Below are 21,379 nucleotides of genomic sequence, written 5' to 3' on the forward strand. Positions count from 1 at the left end.
AATAAATATGTATATCTTACTTCCGCTCAAAGGATTGGGCTAGATGGCAGATACCACCTGTGTAAGATGTTTGTTTGATTCCTTTTCTTGCATTAAAGAAGTCAGCACTAATGTTGAGCTGTCAACTGCATTCGGTTGCAGATATTGTGCCTCTGAATACAGGACTGAGGAGCACCATGCTGCCTAAAAGCTCTATACAATGTCAACAGAACTCTGACTGTGCATCTATCGTTACTCCAAAAATCAGGCTACAAAGTTTTGATATGGAGAAGGGGATATATCTATGTTAAAATAAAATGCCAAAAATGAATATTTGCCATCAAACATTCTTATATAAGTTTCCAAGCTCTAGCCCTTTAAGAAAGGGAGACAAGTTCAGCTGTAGTGGCAGCAGTGAGCAGTTAAAATCTGACAAGATTTTGACTGATCGGTGAGACTTCCTGCTTCTAAGCTGGGAGAGTCCACTGTGAAGAGGGGGGCTGTGAGAGTGCAGCATGTGTACACAGGGAAGATTCCTGTGTATCATGGAGCAACAGCAGGAGAACGGGGAGGCTAGAAGAAACAGCAGCAGAAGTAAATCCTGGCACAGCTTTCTCCCCAGTGCATGGCTACAGCTTGCTCTGTGTGTATAATAAGAGACTCAGATTAACACTTAACAAGCAGATGTATCCCTTTCCTCAAGCTGGGCTGTGTAATATACATGGTGTATTAGGCTGGGTTCACATTGTGGTTTTTGTTGCCTTTTCAAACAGCCTACAAAAACGCATCTGAAAAAACACATGCGTTTTTTAAACGTTTCAACGGTAATGTGCTTTTGACTTTAATGATTATAAGCTTACTGCTGAAACACTTTGAAAAACACATACGGGTGTTTAAAAAACATTCTTTAGGCTACGTTTGAAAATGCACCTACTTGCGAGTAGAACTGTTATACGCATATATTTTCTGATGTCTCAACTGTTTAATAAAGACATATTGAAACAGAAAATGCACCATAAACGCACAATGTGAACCGAGCCTTAGAGGTGAGCTAATTTGTTGCCTGATTTGCCACCCAGTACGAGGGTTTGAGGAATTAATTTACTAGGCTTGAGATTCGCTTTTGGCGAATCTAACAATTGCGGAACTAATTCTCCCATTATATTCTCTGGAGCAGCAAATTAACAAAACGGAAAAACAGGTGAATTGATTCTCTCACCCTTAATCCTGACCAGACCTGAGGACAAGGCTCCACTTTGCAATTCAGACGCTGTATAGAATAAGCTCCTCCCCATCACAGTTGGTACCTCCCAGAAAAGAGAATCTCACGAGATTTGGACTTCACTCTGCTGAAATGAAACCTGTCCCCTGTAATACTGAGGGCAATGTGCTATTCTGCTAATAGTATGTAGGAAATAATTCTTATAAATGAAATCCACTGTCACTTTTTGTGAACTGATAGGTCATCTTTTTAAATCATTGTATAATGAAAGCTAAGCAATTTCTAATATACTATGTGTTTCAATTAATCATTTTCAAGATTTCTGTTTACGGTCAGTGAAAGGAAACATTCTTGTTTACATCCAGAGGCTGATAACCCTTAGGCTGGGTTCACACGACCACATTAACGTCCGTAATGGACGGACGTATTTCGGCCGGAAGTCCTGGACTGAACGCAGTGCAGGGAGCCGGGCTCCTAGCATCATAGTTATGTACGATGCTAGGAGTCCCTGCCTCTCTGCAGGACAACTGTCCCGTACTGTAATCATGTTTTCAGTACGGGACAGTAGTTCCACGGAGAGGCAGGGACTCCTAGCATCGTACATAACTATGATGCTAGGAGCCCGGCTCCCTGCACTAAGTTCGGTCCGGGACTTCCGCCCGAAATACGTCCGTCCATTACGGACGTTAATGTGGTCGTGTGAACCCAGCCTTAAACACCTACTACTGCTAAAGGGTTAGGGTATGTTCACATGGCGTTTTTTTCTTAATGAATTTTGAGGCAGATTTCGACCTGCCGGCACTTTCTTCGCCGCATAAAACGCAGCGAAAAACGCTTTCTCTGCCTCCCATTGATTTAAATGGGAGGTCAGAGATGGAGACACGGGAAGAGAGAGAATGTTGCTTCATTTTCCCATGAGCGTTTTTTTCCCTATTGCGGGATAAAAACGCCTTAGGCTTTCATTAAAATCAATGGGAGGCGATTTCGGCCATTTTTTTGGCGCTGTATCCGACGTGGTTTCAGTGTGAACTAGGCCTTAGAGTTTACAATGTATCCAGTCTTAGAAATGATTAAAGGGCTTCTATAACATTGACTTTAACATTGATGGCCTATCCAATGTTTAATTGGTAGGGGGTCAAAACTGCAGGGCCTATGCCGATCAGTACAGCAAAGTTGCTGTAGCGCTCGCAGGAGCCCTGAGTTTCCTTTATTCTTTAGATAAGGCCGCACCTTGTACTGGTTCCTTTCACTGTACTGATTGGCAGGGGTCCCGGAGGTTGGAACCCCATGATCAAAATCTGATGGCCTATCCTAAGTAGCAGTACCTATCCTAAAACTTACCCCTTTAAAGAGGCTCTGTCACCACGTTATAAGTGGCCTATATTGTACATAATGTGATCGGCGCTGTAATGTACTGTAGATTACAGAAGTTTTTTATTTAGAAAAACTATCATTTTTGACGGAGTTATGACCTATATTAGCTTTATGCTAATGAGTTTCTCAATGGACAACTGGGCATGTTTTACTATATGGCCAAGTGGGCGTTGTGGAGAGAAGTGTATGATGCTGACCAATCAGTGACCAATCAGCGTCATACACTTCTCTCCATTAATTTACACTGCAGACAGCGATATAGCTATATCACTATGTGCAGCCACATAAACACACTGTAACGTTACTGCAGTGTCCTGACAATGAATAACATTACCTCCAGCCAGGACGTATTGTGTATTCAGAATCCTGACCACTTCTGTAGCACAGAAGATCTCGCTGTAAATCACAGTTTACAGCGAGATCTCTCTGTAAATCATAGTTTACAGCGTAATCTCGCGAGACTACGCCTGCTATACTGTAAATCACAGAGAAGTGCAGAGAAGTGGTCAGGATTCTGAATACCCATCCCGTCCTGGCTGGAGGTAATGTCTATTCATTGTCAGGACACTGCAGTAACGTTATAATGTGTTTATGTGGCTGCACATAGCGATATAGCTATAACGCTATGTGCTCTATAAATGAATGGAGAGAAGTGTATGACGCTGATTGGTCACTGATTGGTCAGCGTCATACACTCCTCTGTACAACGCCCACTTGGCCAAAAAGTAAAACATGCCCAGTTGTTCATTAAGAAACTCATTAACATAAAGCTAATATAGGTCATAACGCTGTCAAAAATGATCATTTTTCTAAATAAAAAACACTTCTGTAATCTATATTACAGCGCCGATCACATCATGTACAATATAAGGCATTTATAACGTGGTGACAGAGCCTCTTTAAGCTTTATTTACATAAAACTATAAACCTCTTTAAGATAATGGGGTAGGATTACACACAGTCCTATTAAAACCACAGACATTACATCACAATATCACAATTATTTGGGTAAATTTCAAGTAACATAGTCAGCTCTACTATATCTATAGCTTTCTATTTTTATATTTGTCAGTTGTAGGCTTTTTTTTTCTGTCATTTGATGACAGTAAACCGACACTTTTTGCAATTTTGTCCTATAATTCACAAATTCAAAGATTGACCCTTAAAGATAAACAAGTCTCAAATGTCACGTCAATATCAGAATCGAGAATCACATTTCTCAATTTCCTATAGGAAATATTTTTATTTATATCAAGCTGAAATAATCCTTCTAGGTTTTCTTATTTAGAAGCATTATAAGCTTGGAAATTTATACAGTGTACTATTTACAAATCTCGGCTGGACTGCTGGGAAATTTCCTTTCAAAGTTCCACAAGAGACCACATCAAATCTAAGTAACCAGCGTAACTCTTGAATAAATCTTTTATGAACAAAGAGGTAAACTAAAAAAGTCCTTTCTTTCCTTTCTGATCCTGTACTTTCAAGATAAAAGTGAAATCTCTCTCTGTAGTGGAGGCACTTGGAATTCCTATCATACACAATGCAATAGCCATTTCACCATGGGCAAGACTTAAGAAGAGGGACCAGGAGTTCTGTATTGTTTCTACAGTAAATCCCTTTTTTTTTCTAGGCAAATGTAGAATTCATTCTTTAAAGGAGACATGACTTAAATTAGTAAGAGATAATTCTATAAAGCATAAGACATCACAATAAAGGATAAGAAATATGCAGAATATATATATATATATATATATATATATATACATACACATATATATATATATATATATATACACACATACATACATACATACACGCATACATACAAACATATATTAGTTTTTCTGATATCGAGCTCCAAATCCCCTGTATAGACACAGATTTAAAAGATAACACGCTAGCTGCCTGCAGCCAGCACTAGAAGGAGCTAGTAGGAGCTTAGAAGATCTGCGCCGATGTCTTGATTTGTATAGTGCTACCCCCTTTTTAGTCCAATCTTCATCACTAACTGTATGGCGCTCCGGCCCCAACATGGCAACTGATGGAGGGTCATGCGACAAGCCCTGTCCATCACCGGCCTCCATTAAATGACACTGTGTGTAAAGGATCTGCCAGGCACTACTTCTGTGGATATTCCCAGGATTAATCAATCGACACCTGAGGCCGGACCTCTTAGACTGACTCCGGCTCCCACCAATCAGGGTGGCAGGCTCAGGAGTGGGAGAGCCTATCGCGGCCTGGTCAGTCGGAGTTAGCTCCGCCCCCTGTCCATTTACTCCTGCCGTTTTCTCTCCCTCATTGCTTGTGATTCTTCCTGGTTTCCTGGCCTTGCTACAGCCTTGCTCCAGCCTGCTACTGCCTTGCTTCAGCCTTGCTACAGCTTCCGCTTATCCTGCTTCGCTCTGACCCCGGCTTGCTTTCTGCTCCTTGCTCTGCGTTCGTATACCTCGTGACATCCTGATTCTGACTGGCTCGTTGACCACTCTGGTTTCCTCACGGTGTTCCGTGGGCTACTGCCCCTTCCCTTGCTTGTTCCCTGTTTGTATTCCCTTGCACTTAGTCAGCGTAGGGACCGCCGCCCAGTTGTACCCCGTCGCCTAGGGCGGGTCGTTGCAAGTAGGCAGGGACAGGGCGGTGGGTAGATTAGGGCTCACTTATCCCCTTCCCCTTCTTCCGGCCATAACACTGTGCAAAGAATTATTAAATGGAGCTTGCATATAAATATGTCTGGTTACATGCTCCTCCATCAGCGGCCATGTTGGGACCGGCGTGTACAATCAGTGATGAAGATTGGACTAAAAGGGGCGATACTATACAAATTCAATGAATAAATGTACACTGATAATTGAAAAATGTGAATGATATGTACTGTTTTGAGAAAACTTGTTAATTTTAAAGCCATATAGAGGGTTTTAACCACGCAATGGCTTTTGTTATTTTAAATGAAAAACCAACTACTGTGAACCGTTTCGTTCCCGTTTTTTTTTATCGTATATATAAGCACCCTACACGTGCAAACATTGTAAACTGACCTGACGAAGGGACCAGTCCGGTCCAGAAACGCGTCGTCGTTCGAATAAAAAGATCACCTTGATCAAACTTACCTGGTCTCGTTCCTTGTCCTCCAGAGCCTGGCGCCGTTACCTGATACTACACTGCCTTTTTCCTGCTCATTTATCTTCTACATGCTCTGTCTCCGGTACTAAGCAATTACCACCGACGGACTGCAGTGGGTGGCAGCCGGCAACCAACACCATTTCACTCCACGCATAGCCTCGGAGGAGCGCCACTGACCCCTCACCTTTTTAATTCCACTGTGCGATAACTATCTACATCAGGGACACAGTGTATGGTGCTATTATAATCAGTGACAGTGTATGGCACTATTATAATTATAGGTGCAGTGTATGGTGCTATTATAATCAGGGACACAGTGTATGGCGCTGTTATATTTAGGGGTGTAGTGTATGGCACTATGAGAATTGTATCTTCGTTTATAGGTGCAGAAATGTTTGAATAGTGAGAAGCTAAAGACATCTGAGCGGCAAACTGCAGAAATGGGCTGTGGCTGGGAGAAGTCATCATAGAGGTCTGCATCTGAGTACTGTAGTCACTGTATGATTGCAGCAAGATGGTGGTATGATTTTTTTTGTGAAACAGCAACTCCCAGCATATTCTTACCATTGTTCGGGCCATGCGGGGATCAATAGTTTTATGCCGTACAAACCTATATGGCAGGGGTTGCACTAAATTGAGCTGTATTTGTGCTGGTGTTGTACTTATGTGCTGAGCTTGGTTCTGGTGTTATATATATATATATATATATATATATGTAGTGAGCTTGGTTCTGGTGCTGTGTTTATGTACTGAGCTTGGTTCTGGTGCTGTATTTATGTAATGAGCTTGGTTTTGGTGCTGTATTTATGTGCTGAGCTTGGTTCTGATGCTGTATTTCTGTACTGAGCTTGGTTCTGGTGCGGTATATATGTGTTGAGCTTTGTTCTGGTGTTGTATATATGTACTGAGCATTGTTCTGGCGCTGTATATATGTACTGAGCTTGGTTCTGGTACTGTATATATGTAATGAGCTTGGTTCTGGAGCTGTATATATGTACTGAGCTTGGTTCTGGTACTGTATATATGTAATGAGCTTGGTTCTGGAGCTGTATATATGTACTGAGCTTTGTTCTTGTGTTGTATATATGTACTGAGCTTTGTTCTGGTACTGTATATATGTACTGAGCTTTGTTCTGGTACTGTATATATATACTGAGCTTGGTTCTGGGGCTGTATATATGTACTGACGTTTGTTCTGGTGCTGTATATATGTACTAATGTTGGTTCTGGTGCTGTATATATGTATTGAGATTGGTTCTGGTGTTGTATATATGTAGTGAGCTTGGTTCTGGAGCCTAATATGTCAGAGCTTGGTTCTGATGCTGTAATTATATAGGATATATTTATAATAACAAAATTGCAGAGCAGATGTAATTTTTTCAATTCGTTGTATATTTAATTGGAACCTGTCTGGTAGTTTTAACCCCTTGAACCAGCCCCATGCGGTAATACATGACCTGACAATATTTCCAAACATTCCCCTGTATGTTTTTTTTCAGATGCAGCAAAATCTATAAAAATCCATTTTAAAATGGCACACGCTGTATGCGAATTAAAGGGTCATGTGGCGGTGCCGCTATCCTGAAGAGTCACATAATCCTGCCTCCGAACCCAACTTTCCATGTTTGATTGACATCCCCCTGGCTGTTATACATCACTACCAGTCTACTCCAACTTTCTAATATGCGCCATTGTCTTGAACTACTTGAGCACGCACCGTGTAGCGCGGTGTACTCTGCCCGACTGCACCGCGCATGCCAGTACAAGGCAACGGTGCATCCGCAAGAGTTGGAGAAGGCTGCTTGTGATGTAGAACAGCCAGGGGGTGTCAATTAAAATCTGGGTGGCGCCATTTAAATTTTCGCCTCAGGCAGCAGAAAAGCTAGAATTGGCCCTGCTCAGTGGCATTCAATCAAGAATCAATAGCTGAGGCAGAAAATATTCCTGAATAATGAAATAAACCCAATGTAAACAATTCACATAAATGCACAAACATTTAAAGGACTGTCTGAGGATCAGATAGAATAAGAAGCAAAGAGAACAAATGCTGTAAATGGAAATGCGTCAAGGATGTGAGTATACAGCAGAAAATCAATATAAGTGCAGCAAGTCAGTGGAGCCGTTATTACTCATTTCAGACCACAGGATTGTTCCCTTCAAGTAGGGAAAGAGTTTAATCTACACTTAAACATGTGAGTGATGAGACGCGCGGGCAAAAGAACATATAGGATCATTCATTACAAAATCACAAGAGGAAAAAAACGCCAAACTATTGTCCACTCGTATCACTCTTCTAATGGGGGATTTTATGGGGCATTTTATATTTCACTGTCCAGAGGGGAAGCTTTAATATTCTCTCTTCCTTCCAGTTATCTCTGGACTTACATATTGTTTGTATATATTCATTTTTCTCTTTTCTTATGAATATTTGATGACAACAATAACTTCACAGCTGGTTTGGGAATGTCAGCAAATGGGCAGCACTTTCCCTGAAGCTCAGATATTTCACAGGTTTCATTGTCTGCTTTGATATGTACAAAACTCGATAGGGAAAATTTATCGACACACTTTAGTGACGTAAAAAAAGTGGCAAATTTGGCGCATGGCTGTTCGCAGAAGGGGCAGGCTACCCGCAACCTGAAAAATGTACTATAGTTTACAGAAGAAATGGGCGAGCTGGCATAAATTTTAGTTTGTGGTGCACGACTATCCCAAGATGTGATAAATATAATTATTTTAATAAATTTGTTGCAACTTATTTCAGCCAGCTGAAACACCAGTCTTAGTAAATCTGGACTTATAGCCCACATTCATTAAAAGTGGTGTCATTTTAGCCAATGCCTAAGTTAAAGCTAGGCTATTATTAAGACATATGTTGCGACAAATTTAAGACTGCCTCCGCCCCTTTGATAAATCTGTTAGAACATACATCAATGTTATTAACTTTCACACTGGCTAATATTACTCCATTTGTTTTTCATGCCAGGGCCTGTATGGAGTAGAGATGCAACTTTTTTTCTCATTTGTCTCAAAAACTCGCATTTCATAAATGTGTCTAAATCCTGGCCAAACAGTAAGCCATGCCCACTGTAGACTCCACTTTTACAAACAGACGTGCATGGCACAAATGGTATTAAATTTTGGAGCAAATGATTAATAAAGATGTCACATAGCAGATTAGAAATTATTTTGGAGTAAAATGTGACAAAAAAAGGCGCAAATACATTGATAAATGCAGGCCTATATGTCAGAAAAATGTACATTTCTACATTTCTATCTCTACGTTACGTCATAAATCACAGTCAATTTCCTTTATTCAAGCACCTCTGGGCACCGGCTGTTGAAGTACTGCTGTGCAGGGAAAATCTGTTAAGGAGCAGCAGTGCTTAACCTTCATTCTGCGGGGGTTGCAGTAGCAGATCCCCATCATCAGTAAGTGATGGCAAATCCTTTAAATAGTCATAAATACAGATGTAAAATATGGTGGCATCATATTCTAGGCTTTATTGACTTCTATTGGGACTATACATATAAAATAAAGTCAATATTCGAACATGCTGCATATTTCTATACACGGAGTATGTTTACAATCCCAAAATATATGTTGAGTGACCTTAGCTTTTTGTACATGACCTTCCAAATAGCACTCCAATAGGAACATAAAAAAATACTTGTGTGAGTGATGCCTCCAGAGGAACAGAGGACCCGTAAGTAGGCAGATTAAAAGAAAATGCTACTATACAATATGCTGTTATCACTTTTATTAAAATAGGAATAGTATGAATCTAGGCATCATGAGATAAACTCCAACATTTTTGTCATCCTCATAAAGTAACCTCTGTTTCGTCCATCCTAAACATGTACTTTATGCACGTGAATTCTTTATAAAGATTACTTGGTCTTTCAGTTGTTTAAAGAAATATTGATTTGCGCTAAAGAAGGATTTGTAAGCAGCATTAACTCGAAAACAATTAATTAGTTACTAGAGTTTTTTTTCCTAATGCCTTAGTGTTTCTCCTTGGCCATGGACAAGGTTATAAATTTACAGGAGAAGTGTAGTGTCATACAGACATAAGCGCAATGATAATAGAGTATATATTTGACATAGTATATGGTATTTCTATATTCTCGACGAGAACCATATCTACCGTTGAATTCTCTACTAAATGGTCAGTATTCTCTAGTGCAGTGCTTCTAAAACATTGGTGAGGTGTCCCCCAATTGTTGGTGAGGCGCAAATGGGTAGGCAGTTTCCACCAAAAAGATCATAAGCGGAACGGTCCTTTCTTTGGCTGCACCCAACTCTGTTTTGGCAACATAATTGACTTATTGTATGCTTATTTTAAGTTTAGGAGACAAAACAAAAGGTTAATTGAGCTATGGTTCAGAATAGAGAAGTCCAGAAAAATCATCGGCTTTATTTAACGGCACATAGTTAAAATCCAAACAGGACAGCAGGATACAGAGCACTAGTTTGAGCAATAAAAATTAAGCTATATTTGTCATGGATTTCAACCATGGGTTGTTTTGGCTTGTGAAGTCCAAGTAGAAAAAGTTTGAGAAGCCCTGATCTAGTAATACATCACTACTGGGAATATAAGCAACGTGAATTACGGAATTCTACACAATATCACATCTTATTGTCCCCAGTCCTGTAGGATTTTTGAAAGTGGATGATCAATAAAGCTGTTGACAATTAATGAGAAATGTATGATTTAGAATAGGTTATCGAACCGAGCCATGGCATATTGCTGGGACATACCACCAATGTCTTATCTTAGGGGGTCTGGGTATAGTCAATGGGCAACTAAAAAAAAGCTGAGTGTGGACGACAGTAAACCAAGTGGCGTGGCGCTTACCCAACACTAATTCCATTTAATTCTTGTATTAAACAAAAACATTAGCCCCTCATAGGCATCCTCCCACAATCCCTCAAGACAGAATACAGGCTCAGAGCGCAAAATCTTGCTAGTTATCAAGATCTCGTGTTCTGTTTAAAAGAGCGCTAACTACTTTATTAATACAGCAGTTACCGATCGGTAATCATTAATACAGCAGATACCGATCGGTAATCATTAATACAGCAGATACCGATCGGTAATCATTAACACAGCAGATACCGATCGGTAATCATTAATACAGCAGATACCGATCAGTAATCATTAATCCAGCAGTTACCGATCGGTAATCATTAATACAGCAGATACCGATCAGTAATCATTAATACAGCAGATACCGATCGGTAATCATTAATACAGCAGATACCGATCAGTAATCATTAATACAGCAGATACCGATCGGTAATCATTAATACAGCAGATACTGATCGGTAATCATTAACACAGCAGATACCGATCGGTAATCATTAATCCAGCAGTTACCGATCGGTAATCATTAATCCAGCAGTTACCGATCAGTAATCATTAATCCAGCAGTTACCGATCAGTAATCATTAATACAGCAGATGCTGATCAGTAATCATTAATACAGCAGATGCTGATCAGTAATCATTAATACAGCAGATGCTGATCAGTAACTGCTGTATTAAAACAGTAGTTAGCGCTTTTTTAGACAGAAGGTGAGATCTCGTTATTTCTAGTGAGATCTTGCGTTCTGACCCTGTAAGCTGCCGTTGGGGATTGTGGGTGGACTCAGGGAATGTCGGGAGTCGACAAACCTGGAAATTCTCAACCAAATCTCGCAGAGTCTTGGGTCTTTTGCATAGCAAAACGAAACCATGTAAGCAGCTTTTTGAAAAAAATATTTGAATGACATATATTTAGTAAAATATTTTTTTATTAAGGGTACTGAAGTTTTTGGAAATAATACAAGTACCCTATTGGTGGTGATAGGTACACTTTAAAGTACAGCTTTTAAAGTACCTAAGTACCTTTCTACGAGGGTGAGTCAAAAATTATCCGCACTCCAGTTATATTAAAACTTCTGTTGACCACACTGTTTTATCAGCGCTTTCCGTACAAGGTCGCTGTCTCCCCAGTCACTGCTGTGCAGGTTTGAACATGTTACATTTGTTTATTTCCTGACTTCCATCTATCTATCTATCTATCTATCTATCTATCTATCTATCTATCTATCTATCTATCTATCTATCTATCTATCTATCTATCTATCTATCTATCTATCTATCTATCCACACACACACACATACATAGATATATATATATATATATATATATCTATCTACACACACACATATATATATATCCATATCTATCTATCTATCTATCTATCTATCTATCTATCTATCTATCTATCTATCTATCTATCTATCTATCTATCTATCTATCTATCTGTAGAACTTAGTGTGACAGAGCTGCACTATTCAAATTGTGTACAAATAACAATACAGACACTCTTAGAGTCAGTTCACACAGAGTTTTTGTAGGCAGAAAAAAAATCTCCCTCAAAATTCCAGGAATTATGAGGCAGATTTTGAACTGCCAGTGTTGTTATAATGCTTTTTTTTCTGTGTTTATGGCAGCATTTTTTTTGCCTGCAGCCATTGATTCTAATGCCAGGACCGTGGGCAAAAACCGCAACAAAAAACGATTAGGAACAAGCGCCACAGGTATTTTCGGCCTCCCATTGATTTCAATGGTAGGATCCACAGGAAAGATGAACATGCTGCTTTTCTCTCCTGCGAACGGCAAAAGTCGCTCGGGGATAAACATCTCTACCTACCATTGAGGGGCCGATTCCGGTTGCTTTTTGGTGCTGATTCCATAGTGGTTTCGCATTACAATCAGCGACAAAAAATCTGATCTGACCCTTATTTTGATTATTTGGAGAATACAAATAATGTTGTTGATAAAACACAATAACAAATCCCAACACGTTTTGTCTTAAACACCTGACAGCCTTGATCTTCATTAATTTAGAGTCCATGCAAATAGCAATCAAAGGAAAAGTCTAAGTCCAAATTGTGGTTACTTAGGGCCCCGTATACCTGGGACAGATAAACAGAATTGTATTCATACAAGACCAAACAAGCATGTTAGGGCCAAGCAGGAAGACTCTCCCAACAAGCTGTATATATTGGTCAGAGTGGATTGTCTTCATGGTTCTTGATTGTTGAAGTGGACAAAGCCCTGCTTACCACCAAATAGATCTAATGTGTTATCCAATGGACACCATTGAATTATATTGCAAATCTTTATTGCCCTTCAAAGTTATTATAGTCACTTAAATGTAGAATGGATTAGTTCTGGGACACAGAGTACATACTCAAAACACCCTATCAAAATCCATCACAGATTACCACCCAAAACACCCTAACAAAATCCATCACAGATTACCACCCAAAACACGCTATCAAAATCCAATATTGTTGCCACAATTATAATCGATGACATTATGCGGAATACCTGTAATCTATATGGCATCCAGTACTGGTACATAAGCAAAGCCCACACACACCGCTAGCAGATACAGAGTATTTTACTTAATATTACAAGGAAAGGAAAGATATATCCACTTATTTTTTCTATAAAATCTAGTGCTGAGCTGGTATATGATTAACTGTGAAGTCCAAGTATGGAGGACTGAATGGATCCTGTCAAACAGATGATGTATGGTGTGTGCTGATTTGGTAAAAGCTTCCCCCATGTATGAACTCTCAAGAATTGATCGCATAAACAGGTTTCCATTTGATTTATCCTTTGCAGTCAAAATGTTGCTCATTGTTGCATAAAATCTGGTTAAAACAATGCATGTTTGGCTGCTTTTCAGAGCATAATAACTAATGTGCATTTCACAGCAGTCAGTACTCCCCTAGGGAACAACGTATAATAGAAATGTTGTCCATACTAGCAACCGCCTGCCTTTAGTAATTAAATATATTTGTACTGACCTAAAGGGAAATTGAGTATATTAAAAGCTGATCGGGCGATGGCCCCAGGCCCACTGAAATTGTGGGGCTCAGGGATGGACCCCCAGATACAGTTATATCCAATGCTGAAGCAGTGAGCTGACGGCTCATTGCTCCAGCATTCACTGTGTAATGCTGGCCATGAGCGGCTCGGCGCAGATAGGCGCGATTTAGTGATGTCATCGCGCCTGTCTGTGCCAAGCCACACACTGACAGACCAGAGGAGCAGAGGGATCGGGGTTAGGTGAGTAATTATTATTCTTTTTTTATTAGGCACTATGGGGACATTATAATGGGTATGGGGGGCCGCTATGGGGACATTATACTGTGTGAGTGTAGCTAAGGGGGCACTATACTTTATGGGAGCAGCTAAGTGGGCATTATACTGCATGGGTATAGCTATAGGGGTAGCTATTGGGGCATTATACTGTATGGGGCAATTGTGGGGGAATTATACTGTGTGGGGGACACTAAGGGGTCATTATTCTGTGTGGAGGCAACTTTAGGGGCATTATACTGCCTAGGGAGGCACTATAGGGGCATTATCCTGTGTGGGGGCAGCTATAGGTTATTATCCTGTGTGGGTGCAGCTATACTGTGGAGGGGCCACTAAGGAGTCATTACACTGTCTGGGGGGCCCACTGGATGGGGGCCCACTTACATGTTTCCCCCCCTTGATAAACCCCTAGCTATGTCTCTGCTTGTAGTGTTTGTTAAAGTTGGATGCCTCTTAGGTCAACATATGCATTTTACGCAGGAGTGTTCTATAGTTACATGAAATGACAGTATGATTTGATCTAGGCCTTATCATGTTTAAGTGAAGTTTTCAACTGACGAAGACGATGTCCTGCTGTGATCATACTGTTGAACAAAGTCAGTTCTCACTAGCATGCAATATGGATTGATTGCAAAGGCCGAGCCTTTTTTCTGCCAAAAGGCCGTACATTAAAACTCCCTTTTTTATCTTTTATCAAAAGCTGAATAGATTGAAAAAAGGGATTTAACCCGCCACAGAATCCCCCCCCTCCTTTCAATTTAAAGTTGCCATCCATGTCAATATGAAGAATTTGCACATTGTAAATTCTTAGTTAATATTTTACAAGTCAAACATTCCTAGGCAGTTTTACTCCAAATGTTTAGATATATTCTATAATTCTGCTTAATTAAGAGGAGGATTAAATAAATCCCTTTCTATTTAGTTTGTAAATCTACATTAAATTAACTTATCAAGCATATTTAGATGCAAAACTATTATTCAAGATCAATATAAAACACAGAAGAAATCTTTTACTAACTGTCTTGTGCTAATGTTTCTATCACCTATTAGGTTTTGTACAACAGTAAATTTAATTTCTTAGTGTGTCGGGGAAAAAAAAGAATATTGACTTCAGCATTTTCTATTTTTAAGTTTCTTTGGTTTCAGCATCTGCTCCATCCCCTCCCCCAAGATCATCTGAAAAACCCTTGATTAGCTTCTATTATTCATGCTCCATGTATTAAATAAAGCAAATTCATGTATTTTAAAATGTAAAGGATAGCTATAATTTATTTTTAATATTTATTTTTTTATGAATTAGCTGTACATGTGACTATATGAACTTTGCAATATATCCTATTAGGGGGAATTGGCATCTTCTTTCCGTTCCAACAGCCTTCAGTTCCCCTTTCAATGCCTGCAGACTCTCTAGAAACCTCACAAAAAGTCCACAAAAAAATCTGTCTATAGTAAAACAGGAAATAGAAGGGAGGAGGGGGACGCTGCTGCAGTTTCTCACTTCGTGTTTAAATGAAACAACATGGGGGGGAGTGAGACATATGATTAAGAGCACAGAACAATTCATACATCACCACAGGAAAAGTCTGTCTACCCAGCAAGAATAAAGAGTGAAAAGATGTACAGACACCAACAGAGGGAAGGAAAAAGATGAAAATATGCAGGTTAAATAACATTTCTGGCTGCATCACATCTAATACACGTCTGCAACTGTCCTAGGAGTGACTGGGATTTTCTTTTTTGTAACAATACAGTAGGAACATTTTAAATAAAGTGTTCAAGCATTTAATAACTTATTCTTTTTTTTAAAAAATCTGAACACGTATGGTATAGTAGTATTCATTTTGAGCCGATTGAGGGGGGTCCTTGAGAGTAATCCCATTTTATTGGTTAAAAGCAATATCTCTCACTATGGAAAGCGAAGACACCCTGTGGTCAGCCTATCCCTGGAGGACCAGAAAGTTGAATAGGGGAAAGCCGGTTAATAAACATTGTTATCTTCGCAGACTCTTATTTTCAATTCAATTATAATATTTTTAAAGGATATAAACATAAAGCGACAACCACAATGAAGGATTGAGATATTTACTTCTGCTGCCTTCTTAAAGATGACTCATCCGACTTTTAGAAAGTGCAAATGAAAATTAATCAATCATGGCAAAATTCTGCATGAACTGTTCTGTCTACTCATGGCATCTTAGATGGCAGATCATCAACTCCATTTATGGGAGTTTTCCCTTTATGTCCAGTGTATACCAACCCAATAGCTTATCCAAGGTATATCAGTAAAATGCAGGACACATCAATAGAGTTGAAACACCAAGTGGGTTTTTGGGTCGCATATGGTGAGACGCACCATACCTCTATTAATGAGGACCTGTCACCTCTCCTGACTTATCTAGTTTAGTAAATATTGGTATTTCCCATGAAATAACAATTCTAGAGTATCTTTTTGTGCAACACTATGTTGTGCTGTTCTTCCTAGAAATTTTGAAATAAATTGACATCTGGATGTTATCAGTTGGGGGTGTTAAACTGCACAGACTGACCATGTCCAACCAGAACTAAAACAATTTTGTGTAGGAACATTCAGTTGTCATTTTATTTATACATTTCTAGGAGGAATGACGCAACGTAACGTTCTAAAAAAAGACGCTCCAGAATTGTTATTACATGGGGAATACGAGAATTTACAAAAATAAACCCCTGAGGAAAGACGACCGTTCCTCTTTAATACCCATCCTTGTAGAGCCTCTGTAATGTCGGGGTAGGGAGGCGGACAGGTGAGCCCTAATCTACCCGCCACTCAGTCCCTGCCTACTTGCGACGGCGTACAACTGGGCGACGGTCCCTATGCTCAATATGTGCACGACAGACAACACAAGATAAGAGTACACAGAAGCAACAGGAAGTGGGGCAGTTGTCCATGGCAATACCGTGAGCAACAGGAGTAGTGAACGAGCCGAGCCAAACCAGGAGTGTACGTGGTAGCAAAAGCAGAGCAGGAGAATAGTCAGTCAAGCCAGGGTCAATATGAAGCAGAGGTCAATGGTAATAGCAGGAACAGCGGAGCCAGGAAACAGGAGAATCGCAGGCAAAGGACAAGCAGCAAATGAATGTATAAATAGACCAAGGGTGGGAGCTAGGACTGTCTGGCCAGGCTGTGATAGGTTCTCCCACTCCTCAGCCTACCAGCCTGAGTGGTAACAGATCGAGTCACTCTAGCAGACCTAGGAACAGATGCAGGCTGATTAACCACAGGCGTCGACACAGAAGCTGTGTCTGGAGAATCCTTTACAGTCTCAGAACAATTCTACCAGTAGAACGGACATGATATTTAGACTGGGGTACATGCATGGTGGGTCATCCTGTCAATCAGGAAGCATTGGAGGTTGGCAGTGCTGTTGGGCTCAGATGACTAACCACCATGTTTAGGTTATGACAATTTGAAGTGTATTACAGTAGCAGCAAAGTGGATGAGATTTTAAGAAATCTCATCCACATGGTGTAGCAAATATCCATGCAATAATTAACCTGGAAATTTTGTAATCTGCAGCATGTCAATTTGTGCTGCAGAATGACTGCATATTTGTTGCGAATTATACCTATTGAGCTCAATAGGAAAGTAAAAATACACAACAAATAGCAATTATAGCGATTCCTGCTGTGGAAAAGCTGCGAATCTGCAGCAAAAATCGCAAGTAGCAAAATAAAAAAAAGCACAATTTTCAGTTTAAAACTATATTAAAAAAAAAAGACTAAATTTAACTCTCCTAGCATTCCCATAGCGACGCCTCACTCCTCCCCCGGCTGGTCTCCGTGCTGTCGGCCTGACGTTTCATCCCATATGGCTGCTGCAGCCAATCATAGGCTGCTGCAGTAACACGAGCAGAAATGTCATCCGAGGAGACCCGTAGCTCAGAAACCAGATGGTGGAGCAGTCGGGTGTCACTATAGAAAGACCAGGTGAGATGAGTATGTTTTTTTTTTTTTTGTTTTTTTTTAATCTCCTCTTCCCCCCTCTTCTTTTCCACAGCGGCAAATCTTATTTGGAGTGGACTTTTGGGCGGAATTCCCTGCGGTATCTAAGTATGATTTTCTGCAGAATTTTCAACAGCACATCTGACCCGTGTGAACATACCCTTAAAGCTCGTCTGTACTCTAGGTACCAAATCGCTGGGATAGTCACCCATGTTCCCTTAAGCCATCAGGGCTGGAAAAAGTGTGAAAAACAGAGCTTCAGTTCAGCATATAAATCTAAACAGAATCTTCAATAAAATATTCAGACTGGTTAGATTATGATTATAAATTGACAAAGTAATCTTGGTAGATTATTCATGTTTACTTCTAAAAGTAAAGTATGATTTCATGCTTCATGTAAAAAATTTGGAACAAAATGTAAAAACATCATGGAGAAAATTGATTTGTTGAATTTTCTTGAAATAATGTACTAATCAGACTTGTGTATGAAGGACTCCATTAGTTAGGGTGCCAATATTGCTGGATTTCTTCCATAAATACTCATTGAACATGCAGCTTTATAATTGTCACCTATCATCCACCCAGCCCATGCTGTTCTTAAATGCTTTAATTATGTTCCTCATTTACTTGGTGTGTATATGAGTGATGTGGAATGGGACCTAGCATTAGAGAGTATAAGAAATTCCTCCCAGACTACAGCTCTGATGTATATCTGCAATCACTGGCGCTCTGGAGCAGCAGGTTTGGCAGAAACTTATAATCAGTGCTCATTTTAAATCAGGACTCCTGTGATTTGCTGCTGCTCAATAACTCCCCCGTTGAGCGATGGCTCTGAGACCGTCTCGTGAGCGATACTGGAGTCTAACATGATCATTGTGATTTATTGGGTTTATCTAATTGAATAAAATTATCATTTACAATACAAAAACTATTCATTCCTCTTTTTTTCCATTTGTACCTGAGAGCCTTCCTATTTCTGCAATGTATCAGGCAGCCATAATTTTTAAGTAACGTTTTCCTATACCACGACAAACTTATAAAAAGTGGAAAAAGTTGCTTAGAGAGTCATAAGTTTTGTGTAAGCAGCAAGATTAAAGTCACTCAAAGTGACTGGGAAGAGAGTTACATATTTTTAAACAGATGATCTTGTTTTATGTACTTAATCACGTATGTTAATGAAAAGTTATGCAACTTTCTAACATACTTTGTGTTTCAATTCCTCTCCATTTTCAAGATCTCTGCCTGCAGGCAGTGGATGAAAATATTCTCCTTTACACACAGAGACTAAAAATGTACAGACCAAATCCTGTTTACAGCTCAAAGCTGCATACAATTCTATGTAATCTTCCGTGAGCTAAATCAATCAGCAACGAAAATCTCTCTTCTGTCTTGATAGTTTGCTACAATGTATCAGTGAAGGTAAAATATATCAGCCTGGAATCCAGGCTTTTTAGGTTACAGAGGATTTCCCTACATTAGACACAATTGTAGTCACTTTTCAGCTATGATCAGTATGGTCTTTATGGATGTAGGACATTATAAACCCTGACCGATCAGCAGATTGTAGAGCCCAAAGTCCCTTCATTGTAGTACCTGACCCAGTCACTATGCCTGGAACTGCTGCTCACCCCCACTTACTTAAATGAGGCTGAGATGCAGTGCTAGACACAGTCGTAGGGGCATAGGCAGTGCTGTGTTTTAACTGTAGTGGAGGGCCTGATTATTCTGCTAATCGGTGGTGGACCCCCACTTATGGCCTATCCTAAGGAAAATGCATTTAATAAGGCTGTGTTCATATCAGCGTCGAGTTCTGTTTATCGGTCCCATTCGATCTTTTTGTTGGAGGAACCGAGGAACGGAAAGCCGAATGGAAACCATAGCGAAAGTTTGGATTACCTTTGATTTCAATGGTATTGCTTCCCTTGCAGTTGGCTTCCAATTCATAAAGTTTCCATCTTTTTAGCGGAAACAATAGCGTAGTCGTCTACGATATTGTTTCCGCAAAAAAACCTGAAACTTTACAGAATGTAAACAAACGGAAACCAACTGCAACGGGAGCAATACCATTGAAATTAATGGTAATGCAAACGGAATCTATAGTTTCCGTTCGGCTTTCTGTTCATCGGTTTCTCAGAATGAAAGGTCGAACGGAACTGATGAATGGAAACCCAACGCTGATGTGAACAGGCTCTAAAGTATAGAAGGAGACTGTCAATTGTACATTTTGTCACTTGCAAAATTGTTCTAAAAGGGTATTAACATTGTTATATTTTTTTTTTTAATAAGTATGTTGCAAAGCTCGAGGGTGTGTCAAAGTGTCTTAAGGGTTAACACAAAGTCTCTGAAGGAATATCGCCTCCTCATCACATTCTGAAATGAGTTACAGATATATAAAGTTCTTTTTTTTTTTTTTTACATATATATTTTTGGTCGCAAATTGCAATATATTATGTTCTTCTCTGATTCAGGGACTTTTTAGCATGTGACCTGTGACATCTTTACACAACATTACAAGTAGTGATTTGGTCCATTTTGTTCTCAATGACTCCTATCTTTGCATATGTTGCATTCCTTTTCAGATTTCTGGAGCATTGTTATGGTGCATTTCTCTGACTTTGACAGAATATGTAAAGATATATAAATAAAAAGATAAAATAATAATAATCTTTATTTACATAGCGCCACCACATTTTGCAGCACTTTACAGTTCAGGGGGTACATTGTATAGACAATATCAGACATTACATAGTGACAAAACTAATTTACAATTCAAACAAGAGGAGTGAGGACCCTGCTCGCAAGAGCTTACAATCTATGAGGAAAAAGGCAGACACATAATGTAAAAAATGCTTGTTCAGTACAATGGTCCAGCCATCTTTTATATTCATAGGAAAGTAAAAGAAATATACATGAGCCAGTCACCAGCCAGAATCTGTATGTGACAGATATGAAGTGCATTAGGCCTGTTTCACACGGCAGCGTATGTCGGCAGTATTTATTGGACCGAACATAGTTCAGGGAGCCGGACTCCTAGCATCATATTTATCTATGATGCCAGGAGTCCCTGCGGGAATACTGTCCCATACTGTAATTATTTTATCAGTACGGGACAGTAATCCCGCAGGGAGGTAGGGACTCCTAGCATCATAGATAGCTATGATGCTAGGAGTCTGACTCCCTGAACTGTGTTCGGTCCAGAAAATACTGCCGACATACGGTCCTTAGGGAGCACGAGTGTTGGGGATACTGTTAAGGGGTCAGGTTCTGATGACTAATGTAATAGTGGGGCCAAGGAAAGGAGTCCAATTAGGGAATGTGATAGCATTTATGACGGGAAAAGAGAAACGTTAATACTTCATGTGACAAAAAAAGAACATGAAATAAGTTTTGAAGGAAGCCCACTATTTTTAACCAGCAACAATATCTCTAAACATATGGTAACCAATTTATAGAAGAATACAATTACATTATGGGTAATGATACATGCTGTGTTCTCATGAAGATGCAGATGTAGAGATGTACATATCAAGATAGAGCACCTATC

At 39.7% G+C, this 21,379-nt stretch overlaps 1 protein-coding gene across 1 annotated transcript in view; it reads right to left on the reverse strand.

The window, feature by feature from the left end:
- SPAG16 (sperm associated antigen 16) overlaps nt 1–21,379 on the reverse strand; it is a 776,986-nt gene that overhangs the window by 277,568 nt on the left and 478,039 nt on the right. The gene's annotated exons all lie outside the window — the stretch shown is intronic.

Source organism: Rhinoderma darwinii, chromosome 6, assembly GCF_050947455.1.
Source record: "Rhinoderma darwinii isolate aRhiDar2 chromosome 6, aRhiDar2.hap1, whole genome shotgun sequence".
Classification (NCBI taxonomy): Eukaryota; Metazoa; Chordata; class Amphibia; order Anura; family Rhinodermatidae; genus Rhinoderma; species Rhinoderma darwinii.